Raw genomic sequence first — 6,076 nt, 5'->3', positions numbered from 1 at the left:
GAGAGAGAGAGAGAGAGAGAGAGAGAGAGAGAGAGAGAGAGAGAGTCTTTGGAAAAACGTTCTAAGGAGACCCTCTGCATCAATGGTATACAGTTAAGTGCGAGATAACATATTTAATGCTGTTAGCTGAAAATTATCCGTAATGTGATCAAGACGCAGAGTGAGTCTTTTGGTCCGGTTACTATGGTGACAACTTCGAACGTGTTTCGTTCTAATTATACCTCCTCAGCCACAAGCTAATCAACACAAAATGACCAAACCACATACTAAACACATAGCTGCAAGACCACACCTTCACTGAAAAGGTGTAATAAGTGCGGAACGTGTCCAGAGTTGTTACCATAGCAATGAAGATCAGATTCGGAGCACGCCTGCATGCCATCGTTTAATTTTTAGTCAATTGAAATTTCAGAGTTATCTCCCTTGCTTCGTTGGACAACAGTTGTCTTTAGCACTAATGAACTTTGCTTCTCATTAAGGTTATCAATATTAATTGGTCAAGATTCGTTATTAGTTCCATTTTAAGAATGGCTGCAATCCAGCAGTGTGTGTGTGTGTGTGTGTGTGCATGTATACTCTTCTACTCTTTTACTTGTTTCAGTCATTTGACTGCGGCCATGCTGGAGCACTGCCTTTAGTCGAGAAAATCGACCCCAGGACTTATTCTTTGTAAGCCTAGTACTTATTCTATCGGTCTCTTTTGCGGAACCGCTAAGTTACGAGGACGTAAACACACCAGCATCGGTTATCAAGCGATGGTGGGGGAACAAACAAACACACACACACACACACACATATATATATATATATGTGTGTGTGTATATATATATATATACATATATATGATGGGCTTCTTTCCGTTTCCGTCTACCAAATCCACTCACAAAGCTTTGGTCGGCCCGAGGCTATAGTAGAAGATACTTGCCCAAGGTGCCACGCAGTGGGACTGAACCCGGAACCATGAGGTTGGTAAGCAAGCTATGTATATATGTGTGTGCATGTATGTATGTATGTATTTGTTGGCGTTTGTCCGTATCTACGCGCACGCGCGTGTGTGTTAGCGTGCCTCTGTGCGTGTGTGTGTGTGTGTGTGTGTATTTGTTTAAAAAGTGAGAGGAAAACAATGCGTGCGGAAAGTGAAGAGAGAAAGAGAGGGAGAGAGGGAGAAGACGTGGTATTGAATGAGGTGGGGGAGGGGAGAAAACTAGAGAAATAGTGAGAGAGGGGGAGAACGCCTGAGGCTTAATAACAGGATGAGAAATCACCTTCCTTATTAACACTGCCTCCCACTACTACTACTGCTACCACTATGTTACCGAAACACTAGTTGACTCGTGGCACCCTCACTAACTTACCTCTACCCACCACCACTGCTGCCATCTCTATCAAGGAGACCACCTCTACATGGTCATACTATATGCTAGAAATAGCAGCCAAATCTCACTGAAATTACTCACTAACCGTCTAAAAACACAAAAGAACATTTTTGAATAATATAATATGATATAAGAAGACCGAATGGCCATGAATAGAATGTCTTTAATCATAATTTTCTTCAAACGGGACTGGCCTTGGGCTAAACAGACAACTACCACCTTCAATGCAGGATTCCTCCCACCATCACTATGCTTCTACTCTTCTTATAACTCTTTTGCTATCTTTGTTCTCTTCCCCTTTTTTTCAACTTTCTCATACTCTCTCTCCCTCTCTCTTACTCTATCAAATTTAACTCCCCCATTCCTTTTCTTATCTTTCTTTCTCTTTCTGTACACTTACACCTTTCTACCTTTACCCTTTCCTCCTCTCTTTCTCCTCTTTTACATGAACGATCGTTTAAACGGCTAGAAATAGCAACCAAATTTCCCCCAATTCACACACTACCACCTTTAAAGGAGGAAAAGATACTTTAAATAACTTAGTCCTAGACGTGTCCATACATATACCGGGTGGTCACAAATGGAATACCTTTACTCATAGGTGTGTTCAATAAGGATTAACCCGAGACTAAACAATTATAGCACTACACTCTCTTTCTCCCTTCTCTCTTTACTCACCCGTTAGCTTTTCTTACTTTTTCTCTTTCTACTATCTCTCTCTCTCTCTCTCTCTATCTATCTATCTATCTCTATCTCCCTCCCTATCATATCTGTTTCTATTTCTTTTCACTTCCACTTTCTGTATGTACTTGCCCTTTACTACAACTGTTCCTCTTCCTCTCGCTCTAAACTTTCACCCTTTCACCGCTTTCCCTCACTTTATAACTTCTTGCTTTTTTCTTTCCTCCTCTTTTCTATCAAATTTTCGTCTCCTTTTCTCCTATTATAAACATGGAAACGCACAAATTCATAAACTAAGCAGATATTTAATGTCGACAGACAGATAGACGGACAGATAGATAGATGTTTAGATAAATACACAGATAACAATACTTAACGCGAGAAATAAGACTTCATTGTGGTTATGGTAGAGTTAATAAATTCTCGACGATAAACAACATTTATGCTCTGTGCTCAATTTACGAAATTACAGTAAACTGAGCATAATTTTTCATTCTGTTTATTTAACCAGGAACATTATATATATACAGTAGTTGAATAGATAATAGAATTTGAGAAGTAAAGAATTAAATAACATTTGGTCACTGCAACATGCTGATACATAATACAAAAACAACTCATAATTAGCGAGAACATATTTAGGTAGGGAAATAAAAGTGATTTTACGTGACAGTTACCAGCATAACTCTGCTGTGTGGTGTCTTTAGCTGTTGAAGATAAAATAATTGTGAAGCTATTACATAAAGACAGACAATATAACTTTCAGTAGAATCTGATACTTCTCTTTTTAGTTAGATTTGCCCGCTTTTTACATATTGTCGGCAAAAAGTTCCAGAACACTCTATAAACCATTTGGTGGGAAAGTTTCAGCTCACCGATCAATCTGACTGACATACACACACACACACATACATACATACATACATACATACATACATACACACACGCATACATACATACATACATACATACATACATACATACATACATATTGCCCTTTAGATCTCTCTGCATGCATTAGCCCGTGTTGTCAGACATCTATGAACGATAGTTCAGTGTGGGTCCATTTATAGTGTCACCAATTTAGTGAGTGTGGTCACTAATTTATAGTATGAAAGTTGGTAAAAGGAATTTTTAAAGGAAACAAGTAAAAAGAGAGTAGCCTGTGTGTGTGCATGAGTCAGGGAATGCATTATAACTTACATTTGAAAAATAGATTCAGCTGGATGTCGCTATAAGTTAATAGGAACGGAGCCTGCGTAAACAAAAATATACCGCTCATAACATGACCAGAGTAGTGAGCTGAGGTCATCCAGAATTTCACGGAACGAAGTTGAAAGCAGCTAAAAATTCAAAGCTAGCGGCGCGAAGTTGGTGTGAAAAATAAAGAGGCTGTTCCATGATTAAAAAGCGATGCTGGTCGTCCGCCGCTAACTGATTAAAACTCCCGTTTCACTTCATGATTGGCTGGAAAATGCCATAGCACAACTGTACTATGACGCGACCACTAAAATATCATTCCTGACATGCTGCAATAGTAATACAGTAGAGTAGTCAGGGAAGGAGACGAGAGGGGTTCCGTCCCGAGAAACATATTTATGGGGACGGCATATTGGGAGTTGCCATGTATGTCTTTATTTGCTTCCAGCCACCAGGTTGGGGGAGCAAAAGAGTTGCCCTGAGTGGCACACATTCAAACTCCACCACTGCTGTATTATCGATAACCAACTTGGTCCAAATTGGAGAAATTGGTGGCATATTAGGTCTCACTTTTGAAGGGTTAGATTTCGTAAGTCAGGAAGAGGAAATAACAACAAATTACTCCAGGAAGAAGAGATAAGAACAAAATATCGGATGTACAAAAGAGATAGGGATGTGAGTGAAACAATTGGAAGCTAAAGCCAATGAAAACTCAAGAGAATTTAATACCGGAGATGTGGTCCTTATCGTAAGTGGTTGTCTGAAAATGTGATCGCAGAAGTAATTATTGAGGAGGCATGGTGCCGTGGCCAAAACAATTTACAATGGAATCCGTACAATAGGAGAGTTCTGAATAGAGAAAAAATAATGTAACAAGTTACAGTGATGTGGATGGCATTGAAGATTTAAAATATGAAAGAATACAGATGGAATGTTCCTGTCAAAGAGTCAGTAGACATGTAGGAACCACAGACCAGACAGAATGGATCTGGGACTGAGAAAAGGAATTACACAAGGGTTAGAAATCAGTCGGCCATCAAAGGAGGCAAACTTGCCGAATCGTTAGCACTCCGGACGAAATGCTAGACAGCATTTCGTCCGTTCTTTACGTTCTGAGTTCAAATTCAGCCGGGGTCGACTTTGCCTTTCATCCTTTTCGGAGTCGATAAAATAAGTGCCATTTGAACACTAGGACCCATGTAATCGACTTAACCCCTTCCCCCGAATTTTGCTGGCTTTGGGCCAAAAGCTGAACCCAATATTGGTTTCGGGGGAAATCGATTACATCGACGTCAGAGTTCAACTTGTACTTATTTTATCGGCCGCGCGAATATGAAAGGTAAAGTCGACCGCAGAATCACTTGAACGCTAACGTTAAGCCGAAAGAAATGCTGCTGGACGTTTTTTCCGGCACACTAACGATTTTACCAACTCGCCGTCTTAAAGGTGTTAACATAATCTTTTTTACTCTTTTCTACTCTAGGCACAAGGCCCGGAATTTTGGGGTCGGGGCAGTACGCAACTGGTACTTAATTTATCGACCCCGAAAGGATGAAACGCAAAATCAACCGCGGCGGAATTTGAACTCAGAACGTAAAGACAGACGAAATACCGTTAAGCATTTCACCCGGCATGCTCAAGTTTCTTTCCAGCTCGCCACCTTAAGGGCGTTAACATAATATTAGAGATTAATGGTAAAAGCAAACGTGTGAATTAATGAGGAATCTGTAGTTACTTCGCCCAGACTAGAACTTTAAGACTTGTAGTTGTAATTATTGGGGCATATCTTTATGTACCTAACAACCTCAACAGCAATCTTGAGAAACTAGGATTGGTAAAACTAACAAAGGACACGGCTAATTAAGAAATGACAATTATATGTCATTAATGAAGCTGAAAAAATACGGAGGATATTCTAGATTATCATATGATAAATACTTATATATACACATATAGGCATACATTTATATAAACATGTACTGACATACGCATTCACATACATATACACATGCATAGATACATACGTACATGCGTATATATTAAACCAGTCTACATGCATATATATACATACACACGCGCGTGCACACACACATATATATATATATATATATATATACATATATGCAAACACATACATATATGCATACGTAATACGTAAACACACATACATGTATACACACGTATATACACACGTATATACACACTCCTGTACATACGTCATGATGGCATCATCTCAAATGACAGCGGACTCATCCCGTTTTGTTTTGTGAAAGAGGTCGAACTGCTCTAAGGAGACTCTTAAGATCAACAGCTCAGTTACAAGGCCAACAGCAAACACGCACGCAGGACGGGAAACTGCGAATGTCTCCAAACGTCGGATGTGATGCATTTTGTGTTGCGTTTTGCGAATGTTTTTTTAGAATATGTCCATCTGTTCGATTGATTTTGTGCATTTGGTTCATATATTAGATTTTACGTGTGATGTGATTAGTTTGACATTTCGAAAGGGGTGGAAGGTAGTTTATAGTAGAGTTGTAAAGCAAGACATAGATCAGTGGATCCATCTAGGTTGTTTAGTAAAAGAAAAGCTCAAGTAGATATGTTGGTATAAATGTCATATATATGTCATAGGCGCAGGAGTGACTGTGTGGTAAGTAGCTTGCTTACCATCCTCATGGTTCCGGGTTCAGTCCCACTGCGTGGCACCTTGGGCAAATGTCTTCGACTATAGCCTCGGGCCGACCAAAGCCTTGTGAATGGATTTGGTAGACGGAAACTGAAAGAAGCCCGTCGTATATATGTATATGTATATATATATA

At 39.6% G+C, this 6,076-nt stretch overlaps 1 protein-coding gene and 1 long non-coding RNA gene across 2 annotated transcripts in view; one reads left to right on the top strand and one right to left on the bottom strand.

The window, feature by feature from the left end:
• The window catches only part of LOC128250067 (uncharacterized), a 16,937-nt gene that overhangs the window by 6,260 nt on the left and 4,601 nt on the right, over positions 1-6,076 (top strand). The gene's annotated exons all lie outside the window — the stretch shown is intronic.
• LOC106878360 (protein bark beetle) overlaps positions 1-6,076 on the bottom strand; it is a 56,395-nt gene that overhangs the window by 49,560 nt on the left and 759 nt on the right. The gene's annotated exons all lie outside the window — the stretch shown is intronic.

This window comes from Octopus bimaculoides, chromosome 19 (genome assembly GCF_001194135.2).
Source record: "Octopus bimaculoides isolate UCB-OBI-ISO-001 chromosome 19, ASM119413v2, whole genome shotgun sequence".
In the NCBI taxonomy this organism is placed as follows: Eukaryota; Metazoa; Mollusca; class Cephalopoda; order Octopoda; family Octopodidae; genus Octopus; species Octopus bimaculoides.
The sequence above is the reverse complement of the archived record's forward strand: the minus strand, read 5'-3'. Positions and strand labels throughout refer to the sequence as shown.